A 16,318-nucleotide genomic window follows, 5' to 3' on the forward strand; every position below is an offset into this window, starting at 1 on the left:
GTAGAGAATGAAATTTTCTATCCAGTGATATCAATCTCCGTTGGGAGAAATTTAGAAAAATGATAGCAAAATACTTTGAATTTTGACATTTACGCAAATGACGTAAACGATCCAATTCGGGCCACGTTCAAGGGTCGAATTGGTCAACCTCCGCAGATGATATTGTTTAAAGATTAACAGATTCTTGTGGTAGAGAATAAAATTCCCTATTAAGTGATATCAATCTCCATTGGGAGAAATTTTGCAAAATGATAGCAAAATACTTTGAATTTTGACTTTTACGCAAATGACGCAAACGGTCAAATTCGGGCCATGTTCAAGGGTCGAATTGGTCAACCTCCGCAGATGATATTGTTTAAAGATTAACAGATTCTTGTGGTAGAGAATAAAATTCCCTATCAAGTGATATCAATCTCCATTGGGAGAAATTTAGAAAAATGATAGCAAAATACTTTGAATTTTGACTTTTACGCAAATGACGCAAACGGTCAAATTCGGGCCATGTTCAAGGGTCGAATCGGTCAACCTCCGCAGATGATATTGTTTAAAGATTAACAGATTCTTGTGGTAGAGAATAAAATTCCCTATTAAGTGATATCAATCTCCATTGGGAGAAATTTCGAAAAATGATAGCAAAATACTTTGAATTTTGACATTTACGCAAATGACGTAAATGGTCAAATTCGGGCCATGTTCAAGTGCCGATTTGGTCAACCTCCGCAGATGATATTGTTCAAAGATTAACAGATTCTTGCAGAGAATGAAATTCCCTATCCAGTGATATCAATCTCCGTTGGGAGAAATGTAGCAAAATGATAGCAAAATACTTTGAATTTTGACTTTTACGCAAATGACGTAAACGGTCAAATTCGGGTCATGTTCAAGGGTCGATTTGGTCATCCTCCGCAGATGATATTGTTTAAAGATTAACAGATTCTTGTAGAGAATAAAATTCCCTATCAAGTGATATCAATCTCCGTTGGGAGAAATTTAGAAAAATGATAGCAAAATACTTTGAATTTTGACTTTTACGCAAATGATGTAAACAGTCAAATTCGGGCCATGTTCAAGGGTCGAATTGGTCAACCTCCGCAGATGATATTGTTTAAAGATTAACAGATTCTTGTAGAGAATAAAATTCCCTATCCAGTGACAACAATCTCCGTTGGGAGAAATTTAGCAAAATGATAGCAAAATACTTTGAATTTTGACTTTTACGCAAATGACGTAAACGATCAAATTCGGGCCATGTTCAAGGGTCGAATTGGTCAACCTCCGCAGATGATATTGTTTAAAGATTAACAGATTCTTGTGGTAGCGAATAAAATTCCCTATCAAGTGATATCAATCTCCGTTGGGAGAAATTTAGAAAAATGATAGCAAAATACTTTGAATTTTGACTTCTACGCAAATGATGTAAACGGTCAAATTCGGGCCATGTTCAAGGGTCGAATCGGTCAACCTCCGCAGATGATATTGTTAGAGATTAACAGATTCTTGTGGTAGCGAATAAAATTCCCTATCAAGTGATATCAATCTCCATTGGGAGAAATTTTGCAAAATGATAGCAAAATACTTTGAATTTTGACTTTTACGCAAATGACGCAAACGGTCAAATTCGGGCCATGTTCAAGGGTCGATTTGGTCAACCTCCGCAGACGATATGGTTTAAAGATTAACAGATTCTTGTGGTAGAGAATAAAATTCCCTATCCAGTGATATCAATCTCCGTTGGGAGAAATGTAGCAAAATGATAGCAAAATACTTTGAATTTTTACTTTTACGCAAATGACGTAAATGGTCAAATTCGGGCCATGTTCAAGTGCCGATTTGGTCAACCTCCGCAGATCATATTGTTTAAAGATTAACAGATTCTTGCAGAGAATAAAATTCCCTATCCAGTGATATCAATCTCCGTTGGGAGAAATGTAGCAAAATGATAGCAAAATACTTTGAATTTTGACTTTTACGCAAATGACGTAAACGGTCAAATTCGGGCCATGTTCAAGGGTCGAATTGGTCAACCTCCGCAGATGATATTGTTTAAAGATTAACAGATTCTTGTGGTAGCGAATAAAATTCCCTATCAAGTGATATCAATCTCCGTTGGGAGAAATTTAGAAAAATGATAGCAAAATACTTTGAATTTTGACTTCTACGCAAATGATGTAAACGGTCAAATTCGGGCCATGTTCAAGGGTCGAATCGGTCAACCTCCGCAGATGATATTGTTTAAAGATTAACAGATTCTTGTGGTAGCGAATAAAATTCCCTATCAAGTGATATCAATCTCCATTGGGAGAAATTTTGCAAAATGATAGCAAAATACTTTGGATTTTGACTTTTACGCAAATGACGCAAACGGTCAAATTCGGGCCATGTTCAAGGGTCGATTTGGTCAACATCCGCAGACGATATTGTTTAAAGATTAACAGATTCTTGTGGTAGAGAATAAAATTCGCTATCCAGTGATATCAATCTCCGTTGGGAGAAATGTAGCAAAATGATAGCAAAATACTTTGAATTTTTACTTTTACGCAAATGACGTAAATGGTCAAATTCGGGCCATGTTCAAGTGCCGATTTGGTCAACCTCCGCAGATCATATTGTTTAAAGATTAACAGATTCTTGCAGAGAATAAAATTCCCTATCCAGTGATATCAATCTCCGTTGGGAGAAATTTTGCAAAATGATAGCAAAATACTTTGAAATTTGACTTTTACGCAAATGACGTAAACGGTCAAATTCGGGTCATGTTCAAGGGTCGATTTGGTCATCCTCCGCAGATGATATTGTTTAAAGATTAACAGATTCTTGTGGTAGCGAATAAAATTCCCTATCCAGTGATATCAATCTCCGTTGGGAGAAATGTAGCAAAATGATAGCAAAATACTTTGAATTTTTACTTTTACGCAAATGACGTAAATGGTCAAATTCGGGCCATGTTCAAGTGCCGATTTGGTCAACCTCCGCAGATCATATTGTTTAAAGATTAACAGATTCTTGCAGAGAATAAAATTCCCTATCCAGTGATATCAATCTCCGTTGGGAGAAATGTAGCAAAATGATAGCAAAATACTTTGAAATTTGACTTTTACGCAAATGACGTAAACGGTCAAATTCGGGTCATGTTCAAGGGTCGATTTGGTCATCCTCCGCAGATGATATTGTTTAAAGATTAACAGATTCTTGTAGAGAATAAAATTCCCTATCAAGTGATATCAATCTCCGTTGGGAGAAATTTAGAAAAATGATAGCAAAATACTTTGAATTTTGACTTTTACGCAAATGATGTAAACAGTCAAATTCGGGGCATGTTCAAGTGCCGATTTGGTCAACCTCCGCAGATCATATTGTTTAAAGATTAACAGATTCTTGCAGAGAATAAAATTCCCTATCCAGTGATATCAATCTCCGTTGGGAGAAATGTAGCAAAATGATAGCAAAATACTTTGAATTTTGACTTTTACGCAAATGACGTAAACGGTCAAATTCGGGCCATGTTCAAGGGTCGAATTGGTCAACCTCCGCAGATGATATTGTTTAAAGATTAACAGATTCTTGTGGTAGCGAATAAAATTCCCTATCAAGTGATATCAATCTCCGTTGGGAGAAATTTAGAAAAATGATAGCAAAATACTTTGAATTTTGACATTTACGCAAATGACGTAAATGGTCAAATTCGGGCCATGTTCAAGTGCCGATTTGGTCAACCCCCGCAGATGATATTGTTTAAAGATTAACAGATTCTTGCAGAGAATGAAATTCCCTATCCAGTGATATCAATCTCCGTTGGGAGAAATGTAGCAAAATGATAGCAAAATACTTTGAATTTTGACTTTTACGCAAATGACGTAAACGGTCAAATTCGGGTCATGTTCAAGGGTCGATTTGGTCATCCTCCGCAGATGATATTGTTTAAAGATTAACAGATTCTTGTAGAGAATAAAATTCCCTATCAAGTGATATCAATCTCCGTTGGGAGAAATTTAGAAAAATGATAGCAAAATACTTTGAATTTTGACTTTTACGCAAATGATGTAAACAGTCAAATTCGGGCCATGTTCAAGGGTCGAATTGGTCAACCTCCGCAGATGATATTGTTAGAGATTAACAGATTCTTGTGGTAGCGAATAAAATTCCCTATCAAGTGATATCAATCTCCATTGGGAGAAATTTTGCAAAATGATAGCAAAATACTTTGAATTTTGACTTTTACGCAAATGACGCAAACGGTCAAATTCGGGCCATGTTCAAGGGTCGATTTGGTCAACCTCCGCAGACGATATGGTTTAAAGATTAACAGATTCTTGTGGTAGAGAATAAAATTCCCTATCCAGTGATATCAATCTCCGTTGGGAGAAATGTAGCAAAATGATAGCAAAATACTTTGAATTTTTACTTTTACGCAAATGACGTAAATGGTCAAATTCGGGCCATGTTCAAGTGCCGATTTGGTCAACCTCCGCAGATCATATTGTTTAAAGATTAACAGATTCTTGCAGAGAATAAAATTCCCTATCCAGTGATATCAATCTCCGTTGGGAGAAATGTAGCAAAATGATAGCAAAATACTTTGAATTTTGACTTTTACGCAAATGACGTAAACGGTCAAATTCGGGCCATGTTCAAGGGTCGAATTGGTCAACCTCCGCAGATGATATTGTTTAAAGATTAACAGATTCTTGTGGTAGCGAATAAAATTCCCTATCAAGTGATATCAATCTCCGTTGGGAGAAATTTAGAAAAATGATAGCAAAATACTTTGAATTTTGACTTCTACGCAAATGATGTAAACGGTCAAATTCGGGCCATGTTCAAGGGTCGAATCGGTCAACCTCCGCAGATGATATTGTTTAAAGATTAACAGATTCTTGTGGTAGCGAATAAAATTCCCTATCAAGTGATATCAATCTCCATTGGGAGAAATTTTGCAAAATGATAGCAAAATACTTTGGATTTTGACTTTTACGCAAATGACGCAAACGGTCAAATTCGGGCCATGTTCAAGGGTCGATTTGGTCAACATCCGCAGACGATATTGTTTAAAGATTAACAGATTCTTGTGGTAGAGAATAAAATTCGCTATCCAGTGATATCAATCTCCGTTGGGAGAAATGTAGCAAAATGATAGCAAAATACTTTGAATTTTTACTTTTACGCAAATGACGTAAATGGTCAAATTCGGGCCATGTTCAAGTGCCGATTTGGTCAACCTCCGCAGATCATATTGTTTAAAGATTAACAGATTCTTGCAGAGAATAAAATTCCCTATCCAGTGATATCAATCTCCGTTGGGAGAAATTTTGCAAAATGATAGCAAAATACTTTGAAATTTGACTTTTACGCAAATGACGTAAACGGTCAAATTCGGGTCATGTTCAAGGGTCGATTTGGTCATCCTCCGCAGATGATATTGTTTAAAGATTAACAGATTCTTGTGGTAGCGAATAAAATTCCCTATCCAGTGATATCAATCTCCGTTGGGAGAAATGTAGCAAAATGATAGCAAAATACTTTGAATTTTTACTTTTACGCAAATGACGTAAATGGTCAAATTCGGGCCATGTTCAAGTGCCGATTTGGTCAACCTCCGCAGATCATATTGTTTAAAGATTAACAGATTCTTGCAGAGAATAAAATTCCCTATCCAGTGATATCAATCTCCGTTGGGAGAAATGTAGCAAAATGATAGCAAAATACTTTGAAATTTGACTTTTACGCAAATGACGTAAACGGTCAAATTCGGGTCATGTTCAAGGGTCGATTTGGTCATCCTCCGCAGATGATATTGTTTAAAGATTAACAGATTCTTGTAGAGAATAAAATTCCCTATCAAGTGATATCAATCTCCGTTGGGAGAAATTTAGAAAAATGATAGCAAAATACTTTGAATTTTGACTTTTACGCAAATGATGTAAACAGTCAAATTCGGGCCATGTTCAAGTGCCGATTTGGTCAACCTCCGCAGATCATATTGTTTAAAGATTAACAGATTCTTGCAGAGAATAAAATTCCCTATCCAGTGATATCAATCTCCGTTGGGAGAAATGTAGCAAAATGATAGCAAAATACTTTGAATTTTGACTTTTACGCAAATGACGTAAACGGTCAAATTCGGGCCATGTTCAAGGGTCGAATTGGTCAACCTCCGCAGATGATATTGTTTAAAGATTAACAGATTCTTGTGGTAGCGAATAAAATTCCCTATCAAGTGATATCAATCTCCGTTGGGAGAAATTTAGAAAAATGATAGCAAAATACTTTGAATTTTGACATTTACGCAAATGACGTAAATGGTCAAATTCGGGCCATGTTCAAGTGCCGATTTGGTCAACCTCCGCAGATGATATTGTTTAAAGATTAACAGATTCTTGCAGAGAATGAAATTCCCTATCCAGTGATATCAATCTCCGTTGGGAGAAATGTAGCAAAATGATAGCAAAATACTTTGAATTTTGACTTTTACGCAAATGACGTAAACGGTCAAATTCGGGTCATGTTCAAGGGTCGATTTGGTCATCCTCCGCAGATGATATTGTTTAAAGATTAACAGATTCTTGTAGAGAATAAAATTCCCTATCAAGTGATATCAATCTCCGTTGGGAGAAATTTAGAAAAATGATAGCAAAATACTTTGAATTTTGACTTTTACGCAAATGATGTAAACAGTCAAATTCGGGCCATGTTCAAGGGTCGAATTGGTCAACCTCCGCAGATGATATTGTTTAAAGATTAACAGATTCTTGTAGAGAATAAAATTCCCTATCCAGTGACAACAATCTCCGTTGGGAGAAATTTAGCAAAATGATAGCAAAATACTTTGAATTTTGACTTTTACGCAAATGACGTAAACGATCAAATTCGGGCCATGTTCAAGGGTCGAATTGGTCAACCTCCGCAGATGATATTGTTTAAAGATTAACAGATTCTTGTGGTAGCGAATAAAATTCCCTATCAAGTGATATCAATCTCCATTGGGAGAAATTTTGCAAAATGATAGCAAAATACTTTGAATTTTGACTTTTACGCAAATGACGCAAACGGTCAAATTCGGGCCATGTTCAAGGGTCGATTTGGTCAACCTCCGCAGACGATATGGTTTAAAGATTAACAGATTCTTGTGGTAGAGAATAAAATTCCCTATCCAGTGATATCAATCTCCGTTGGGAGAAATGTAGCAAAATGATAGCAAAATACTTTGAATTTTTACTTTTACGCAAATGACGTAAATGGTCAAATTCGGGCCATGTTCAAGTGCCGATTTGGTCAACCTCCGCAGATGATATTGTTTAAAGATTAACAGATTCTTGCAGAGAATAAAATTCCCTATCCAGTGATATCAATCTCCGTTGGGAGAAATGTAGCAAAATGATAGCAAAATACTTTGAATTTTGACTTTTACGCAAATGACGTAAACGGTCAAATTCGGGCCATGTTCAAGGGTCGAATTGGTCAACCTCCGCAGATGATATTGTTTAAAGATTAACAGATTCTTGTGGTAGCGAATAAAATTCCCTATCAAGTGATATCAATCTCCGTTGGGAGAAATTTAGAAAAATGATAGCAAAATACTTTGAATTTTGACTTCTACGCAAATGATGTAAACGGTCAAATTCGGGCCATGTTCAAGGGTCGAATCGGTCAACCTCCGCAGATGATATTGTTTAAAGATTAACAGATTCTTGTGGTAGCGAATAAAATTCCCTATCAAGTGATATCAATCTCCATTGGGAGAAATTTTGCAAAATGATAGCAAAATACTTTGGATTTTGACTTTTACGCAAATGACGCAAACGGTCAAATTCGGGCCATGTTCAAGGGTCGATTTGGTCAACATCCGCAGACGATATTGTTTAAAGATTAACAGATTCTTGTGGTAGAGAATAAAATTCCCTATCCAGTGATATCAATCTCCGTTGGGAGAAATGTAGCAAAATGATAGCAAAATACTTTGAATTTTTACTTTTACGCAAATGACGTAAATGGTCAAATTCGGGCCATGTTCAAGTGCCGATTTGGTCAACCTCCGCAGATCATATTGTTTAAAGATTAACAGATTCTTGCAGAGAATAAAATTCCCTATCCAGTGATATCAATCTCCGTTGGGAGAAATGTAGCAAAATGATAGCAAAATACTTTGAAATTTGACTTTTACGCAAATGACGTAAACGGTCAAATTCGGGTCATGTTCAAGGGTCGATTTGGTCATCCTCCGCAGATGATATTGTTTAAAGATTAACAGATTCTTGTAGAGAATAAAATTCCCTATCAAGTGATATCAATCTCCGTTGGGAGAAATTTAGAAAAATGATAGCAAAATACTTTGAATTTTGACTTTTACGCAAATGATGTAAACAGTCAAATTCGGGCCATGTTCAAGTGCCGATTTGGTCAACCTCCGCAGATCATATTGTTTAAAGATTAACAGATTCTTGCAGAGAATAAAATTCCCTATCCAGTGATATCAATCTCCGTTGGGAGAAATGTAGCAAAATGATAGCAAAATACTTTGAATTTTGACTTTTACGCAAATGACGTAAACGGTCAAATTCGGGCCATGTTCAAGGGTCGAATTGGTCAACCTCCGCAGATGATATTGTTTAAAGATTAACAGATTCTTGTGGTAGAGAATAAAATTCCCTATCCAGTGATATCAATCTCCGTTGGGAGAAATGTAGCAAAATGATAGCAAAATACTTTGAATTTTTACTTTTACGCAAATGACGTAAATGGTCAAATTCGGGCCATGTTCAAGTGCCGATTTGGTCAACCTCCGCAGATCATATTGTTTAAAGATTAACAGATTCTTGCAGAGAATAAAATTCCCTATCCAGTGATATCAATCTCCGTTGGGAGAAATGTAGCAAAATGATAGCAAAATACTTTGAAATTTGACTTTTACGCAAATGACGTAAACGGTCAAATTCGGGTCATGTTCAAGGGTCGATTTGGTCATCCTCCGCAGATGATATTGTTTAAAGATTAACAGATTCTTGTAGAGAATAAAATTCCCTATCAAGTGATATCAATCTCCGTTGGGAGAAATTTAGAAAAATGATAGCAAAATACTTTGAATTTTGACTTTTACGCAAATGATGTAAACAGTCAAATTCGGGCCATGTTCAAGTGCCGATTTGGTCAACCTCCGCAGATCATATTGTTTAAAGATTAACAGATTCTTGCAGAGAATAAAATTCCCTATCCAGTGATATCAATCTCCGTTGGGAGAAATGTAGCAAAATGATAGCAAAATACTTTGAATTTTGACTTTTACGCAAATGACGTAAACGGTCAAATTCGGGCCATGTTCAAGGGTCGAATCGGTCAACCTCCGCAGATGATATTGTTTAAAGATTAACAGATTCTTGTGGTAGAGAATAAAATTCCCTATCCAGTGATATCAATCTCCGTTGGGAGAAATGTAGCAAAATGATAGCAAAATACTTTGAATTTTTACTTTTACGCAAATGACGTAAATGGTCAAATTCGGGCCATGTTCAAGTGCCGATTTGGTCAACCTCAGCAGATCATATTGTTTAAAGATTAACAGATTCTTGCAGAGAATAAAATTCCCTATCCAGTGATATCAATCTCCGTTGGGAGAAATGTAGCAAAATGATAGCAAAATACTTTGAAATTTGACTTTTACGCAAATGACGTAAACGGTCAAATTCGGGTCATGTTCAAGGGTCGATTTGGTCATCCTCCGCAGATGATATTGTTTAAAGATTAACAGATTCTTGTAGAGAATAAAATTCCCTATCAAGTGATATCAATCTCCGTTGGGAGAAATTTAGAAAAATGATAGCAAAATACTTTGAATTTTGACTTTTACGCAAATGATGTAAACAGTCAAATTCGGGCCATGTTCAAGTGCCGATTTGGTCAACCTCCGCAGATCATATTGTTTAAAGATTAACAGATTCTTGCAGAGAATAAAATTCCCTATCCAGTGATATCAATCTCCGTTGGGAGAAATGTAGCAAAATGATAGCAAAATACTTTGAATTTTGACTTTTACGCAAATGACGTAAACGGTCAAATTCGGGCCATGTTCAAGGGTCGAATTGGTCAACCTCCGCAGATGATATTGTTTAAAGATTAACAGATTCTTGTGGTAGCGAATAAAATTCCCTATCAAGTGATATCAATCTCCGTTGGGAGAAATTTAGAAAAATGATAGCAAAATACTTTGGATTTTGACTTTTACGCAAATGACGCAAACGGTCAAATTCGGGCCATGTTCAAGGGTCGATTTGGTCAACATCCGCAGACGATATTGTTTAAAGATTAACAGATTCTTGTGGTAGAGAATAAAATTCCCTATCCAGTGATATCAATCTCCGTTGGGAGAAATGTAGCAAAATGATAGCAAAATACTTTGAATTTTTACTTTTACGCAAATGACGTAAATGGTCAAATTCGGGCCATGTTCAAGTGCCGATTTGGTCAACCTCCGCAGATCATATTGTTTAAAGATTAACAGATTCTTGCAGAGAATAAAATTCCCTATCCAGTGATATCAATCTCCGTTGGGAGAAATGTAGCAAAATGATAGCAAAATACTTTGAAATTTGACTTTTACGCAAATGACGTAAACGGTCAAATTCGGGTCATGTTCAAGGGTCGATTTGGTCATCCTCCGCAGATGATATTGTTTAAAGATTAACAGATTCTTGTAGAGAATAAAATTCCCTATCAAGTGATATCAATCTCCGTTGGGAGAAATTTAGAAAAATGATAGCAAAATACTTTGAATTTTGACTTTTACGCAAATGATGTAAACAGTCAAATTCGGGCCATGTTCAAGGGTCGAATTGGTCAACCTCCGCAGATGATATTGTTTAAAGATTAACAGATTCTTGTAGAGAATAAAATTCCCTATCCAGTGATATCAATCTCCGTTGGGAGAAATGTAGCAAAATGATAGCAAAATACTTTGAATTTTGACTTTTACGCAAATGACGTAAACGGTCAAATTCGGGCCATGTTCAAGGGTCGAATTGGTCAACCTCCGCAGATGATATTGTTTAAAGATTAACAGATTCTTGTGGTAGCGAATAAAATTCCCTATCAAGTGATATCAATCTCCGTTGGGAGAAATTTAGAAAAATGATAGCAAAATACTTTGAATTTTGACTTCTACGCAAATGATGTAAACGGTCAAATTCGGGCCATGTTCAAGGGTCGAATCGGTCAACCTCCGCAGATGATATTGTTTAAAGATTAACAGATTCTTGTGGTAGCGAATAAAATTCCCTATCAAGTGATATCAATCTCCATTGGGAGAAATTTTGCAAAATGATAGCAAAATACTTTGGATTTTGACTTTTACGCAAATGACGCAAACGGTCAAATTCGGGCCATGTTCAAGGGTCGATTTGGTCAACATCCGCAGACGATATTGTTTAAAGATTAACAGATTCTTGTGGTAGAGAATAAAATTCCCTATCCAGTGATATCAATCTCCGTTGGGAGAAATGTAGCAAAATGATAGCAAAATACTTTGAATTTTTACTTTTACGCAAATGACGTAAATGGTCAAATTCGGGCCATGTTCAAGTGCCGATTTGGTCAACCTCCGCAGATCATATTGTTTAAAGATTAACAGATTCTTGCAGAGAATAAAATTCCCTATCCAGTGATATCAATCTCCGTTGGGAGAAATGTAGCAAAATGATAGCAAAATACTTTGAAATTTGACTTTTACGCAAATGACGTAAACGGTCAAATTCGGGTCATGTTCAAGGGTCGATTTGGTCATCCTCCGCAGATGATATTGTTTAAAGATTAACAGATTCTTGTAGAGAATAAAATTCCCTATCAAGTGATATCAATCTCCGTTGGGAGAAATTTAGAAAAATGATAGCAAAATACTTTGAATTTTGACTTTTACGCAAATGATGTAAACAGTCAAATTCGGGCCATGTTCAAGGGTCGAATTGGTCAACCTCCGCAGATGATATTGTTTAAAGATTAACAGATTCTTGTAGAGAATAAAATTCCCTATCCAGTGATAACAATCTCCGTTGGGAGAAATTTAGCAAAATGATAGCAAAATACTTTGAATTTTGACTTTTACGCAAATGACGTAAACGATCAAATTCGGGCCATGTTCAAAGGTCGATTTGGTCAACCTCCGCAGATGATATTGTTTAAAGATTAACAGATTCTTGTGGTAGCGAATAAAATTCCCTATCAAGTGATATCAATCTCCGTTGGGAGAAATTTAGAAAAATGATAGCAAAATACTTTGAATTTTGACTTCTACGCAAATGATGTAAACGGTCAAATTCGGGCCATGTTCAAGGGTCGAATTGGTCAACCTCCGCAGATGATATTGTTTAAAGATTAACAGATTCTTGTGGTAGAGAATAAAATTCCCTATCCAGTGATATCAATCTCCATTGGGAGAATTTTTGCAAAATGATAGCAAAATACTTTGAATTTTGACTTTTACGCAAATGACGCAAACGGTCAAATTCGGGCCATGTTCAAGGGTCGAATTGGTCAACCTCCGCAGATGATATTGTTTAAAGATTAACAGATTCTTGTGGTAGAGAATAAAATTCCCTATCAAGTGATATCAATCTCCGTTGGGAGAAATTTAGCAAAATGATAGCAAAATACTTTGAATTTTGACTTTTACGCAAATGACGCAAACGGTCAAATTCGGGCCATGTTCAAGGGTCGAATCGGTCAACCTCCGCAGATGATATTGTTTAAAGATTAACAGATTCTTGTGGTAGCGAATAAAATTCCCTATTAAGTGATATCAATCTCCATTGGGAGAAATTTTGCAAAATGATAGCAAAATACTTTGAATTTTGACTTTTACGCAAATGACGCAAACGGTCAAATTCGGGCCATGTTCAAGGGTCGATTTGGTCAACCTCCGCAGACGATATTGTTTAAAGATTAACAGATTCTTGTAGAGAATAAAATTCCCTATCCAGTGATATCAATCTCCGTTGGGAGAAATTTAGAAAAATGATAGCAAAATACTTTGAATTTTTACTTTTACGCAAATGACGTAAACGGTCAAATTCGGACCATGTTCAAGGGTCGAATTCGTCAACCTCCGCAAATGACATTGTTTAAAGATTAACAGATTCTTGTGGTAGAGAATAAAATCCCCTATCCAGTGATATCAATCTCCGTTGGGAGAAATTTAGAAAAATGATAGCAAAATACTTTGAATTTTGATTTTTACGCAAATGACGTAAACGATCAAATTCGGGCCATGTTCAAGGGTCGAATTGGTCAACCTCCGCAGATGATATTGTTTAAAGATTAACAGATTCTTGTAGAGAATAAAATTCCCTATCCTATGATATCAATCTCCGTTGGGAGAAATGTAGCAAAATGATAGCAAAATACTTTGAATTTTGACTTTTACGCAAATGACGTAAACGGTCAAATTTGGTCCATGTTCAAGGGTCGATTTGGTCAACCTCCGCAGATGATATTGTTTAAAGATTAACAGATTCTTGTGGTAGAGAATAAAATTCCCTATCCAGTGATATCAATCTCGGTTGGGAGAAATTTTGCAAAATGATAGCAAAATACTTTGAATTTTGACTTTTACGCAAATGACGTAAACGGTCAAATTCGGGCCATGTTCAAGTGACGATTTGGTCAACCTCCGCAGATGATATTGTTTAAAGATTAACAGATTCTTGTAGAGAATGAAATTTTCTATCCAGTGATATCAATCTCCATTGGGAGAAATGTAGCAAAATGATAGCAAAATATTTTGAATTTTGACTTCTACGCAAATGACGTAAACGGTCAAATTCGGGCCATGTTCAAGGGTCGAATTGGTCAACCTCCGCAGATGATATTGTTTAAACATTAACAGATTCTTGTAGAGAATAAAATCCCTTATTAAGTGATATCAATCTCCGTTGGGAGAAATGTAGCAAAATGATAGCAAAATACTTTGAATTTTGACTTTTACGCAAATGACGTAAACGATCAAATTCGGGCCACGTTCAAGGGTCGAATTGATCAACCTCCGCAGATGATATTGATTAAAGATCAACAGATTCTTGTAGAGAATAAAATCCCCTATTAAGTGATATCAATATCCATTGGGAGAAATTTAGCAAAATGATAGCAAAATACTTTGAATTTTGATTTTTAAGCAAATGACGTAAACGATCAAATTCGGACCATGTTCAAGGGTCGAATTGGTCAACCTCCGCAGATGATATTGTTTAAAGATTAACAGATTCTTGTAGAGAATAAAATTCCCTATCCAGTGATATCAATGTCCATTGAGAGAAATGTAGCAAAATGATAGCAAAATACTTTGAATTTTGACTTTTACGCAAATGACGTAAACGGTCAAATTCGGTCCATGTTCAAGGGTCGAATTGGTCAACCTCCGCAGATGACAATGTTCAAACATTAACAGATTCTTGTTAGAATAAAATCCCTTATTAAGTGATATCAATCTCCGTTGGGAGAAATTTAGCAAAATGATAGCAAAATACTTTGAATTTTGACTTTTACGCAAATGACGTAAACGGTCAAATTCGGGCCATGTTCAAGGGTCGAATTGGTCAACCTCCGCAGATGATATTGTTTAAAGATTAACAGATTCTTGTGGTCGCGAATAAAATTCCCTCTTAAGTGATATCAATGTCCATTGAGAGAAATTTAGAAAAATGATAGCAAAATACTTTGAATTTTGACTTTTACGCAAATGACGCAAACGGTCAAATTCGGGCCATGTTCAAGAGTCGATTTGTTCAACCTCCGCAGATGATATTGTTTAAAGATTAACAGATTCTTGTGGTAGAGAATAAAATTCCCTATTAAGTGATATCAATCTCCGTTGGGAGAAATTTTGCAAAATGATAGCAAAATACTTTGAATTTTGACTTTTACGCAAATGACGTAAACGGTCAAATTCGGGTCATGTTCAAGGGTCGATTTGGTCAACCTCCGCAGACGATATTGTTTAAAGATGAACAGATTCTTGTGGTAGCGAATAAAATTCCCTATTAAGTGATATCAATCTCCATTGGGAGAAATTTAGCAAAATGATAGCAAAATACTTTGAATTTTGACTTTTACGCAAATGACGTAAACGATCAAATTCGGGCCATGTTCAAGGGTCGAATCGGTCAACCTCCGCAGATGATATTGTTTAAAGATTAACAGATTCTTGTGGTAGAGAATAAAATTCCCTATTAAGTGATATCAATCTCCATTGGGAGAAATTTTGCAAAATGATAGCAAAATACTTTGAATTTTGACTTTTACGCAAATGATGCAAACGGTCAAATTCGGGCCATGTTCAAGGGTCGATTTGGTCAACCTCCGCAGATCATATTGTTTAAAGATTAACAGATTCTTGCAGAGAATAAAATTCCCTATCCAGTGATATCAATCTCCGTTGGGAGAAATGTAGCAAAATGATAGCAAAATACTTTGAAATTTGACTTTTACGCAAATGACGTAAACGGTCAAATTCGGGTCATGTTCAAGGGTCGATTTGGTCATCCTCCGCAGATGATATTGTTTAAAGATTAACAGATTCTTGTAGAGAATAAAATTCCCTATCAAGTGATATCAATCTCCGTTGGGAGAAATTTAGAAAAATGATAGCAAAATACTTTGAATTTTGACTTTTACGCAAATGATGTAAACAGTCAAATTCGGGCCATGTTCAAGTGCCGATTTGGTCAACCTCCGCAGATCATATTGTTTAAAGATTAACAGATTCTTGCAGAGAATAAAATTCCCTATCCAGTGATATCAATCTCCGTTGGGAGAAATGTAGCAAAATGATAGCAAAATACTTTGAATTTTGACTTTTACGCAAATGACGTAAACGGTCAAATTCGGGCCATGTTCAAGGGTCGAATTGGTCAACCTCCGCAGATGATATTGTTTAAAGATTAACAGATTCTTGTGGTAGCGAATAAAATTCCCTATCAAGTGATATCAATCTCCGTTGGGAGAAATTTAGAAAAATGATAGCAAAATACTTTGGATTTTGACTTTTACGCAAATGACGCAAACGGTCAAATTCGGGCCATGTTCAAGGGTCGATTTGGTCAACATCCGCAGACGATATTGTTTAAAGATTAACAGATTCTTGTGGTAGAGAATAAAATTCCCTATCCAGTGATATCAATCTCCGTTGGGAGAAATGTAGCAAAATGATAGCAAAATACTTTGAATTTTTACTTTTACGCAAATGACGTAAATGGTCAAATTCGGGCCATGTTCAAGTGCCGATTTGGTCAACCTCCGCAGATCATATTGTTTAAAGATTAACAGATTCTTGCAGAGAATAAAA

Source organism: Phallusia mammillata, chromosome 8, assembly GCF_965637545.1.
Source record: "Phallusia mammillata chromosome 8, kaPhaMamm4.hap1.1, whole genome shotgun sequence".
Lineage (NCBI taxonomy): Eukaryota > Metazoa > Chordata > Ascidiacea > Phlebobranchia > Ascidiidae > Phallusia > Phallusia mammillata.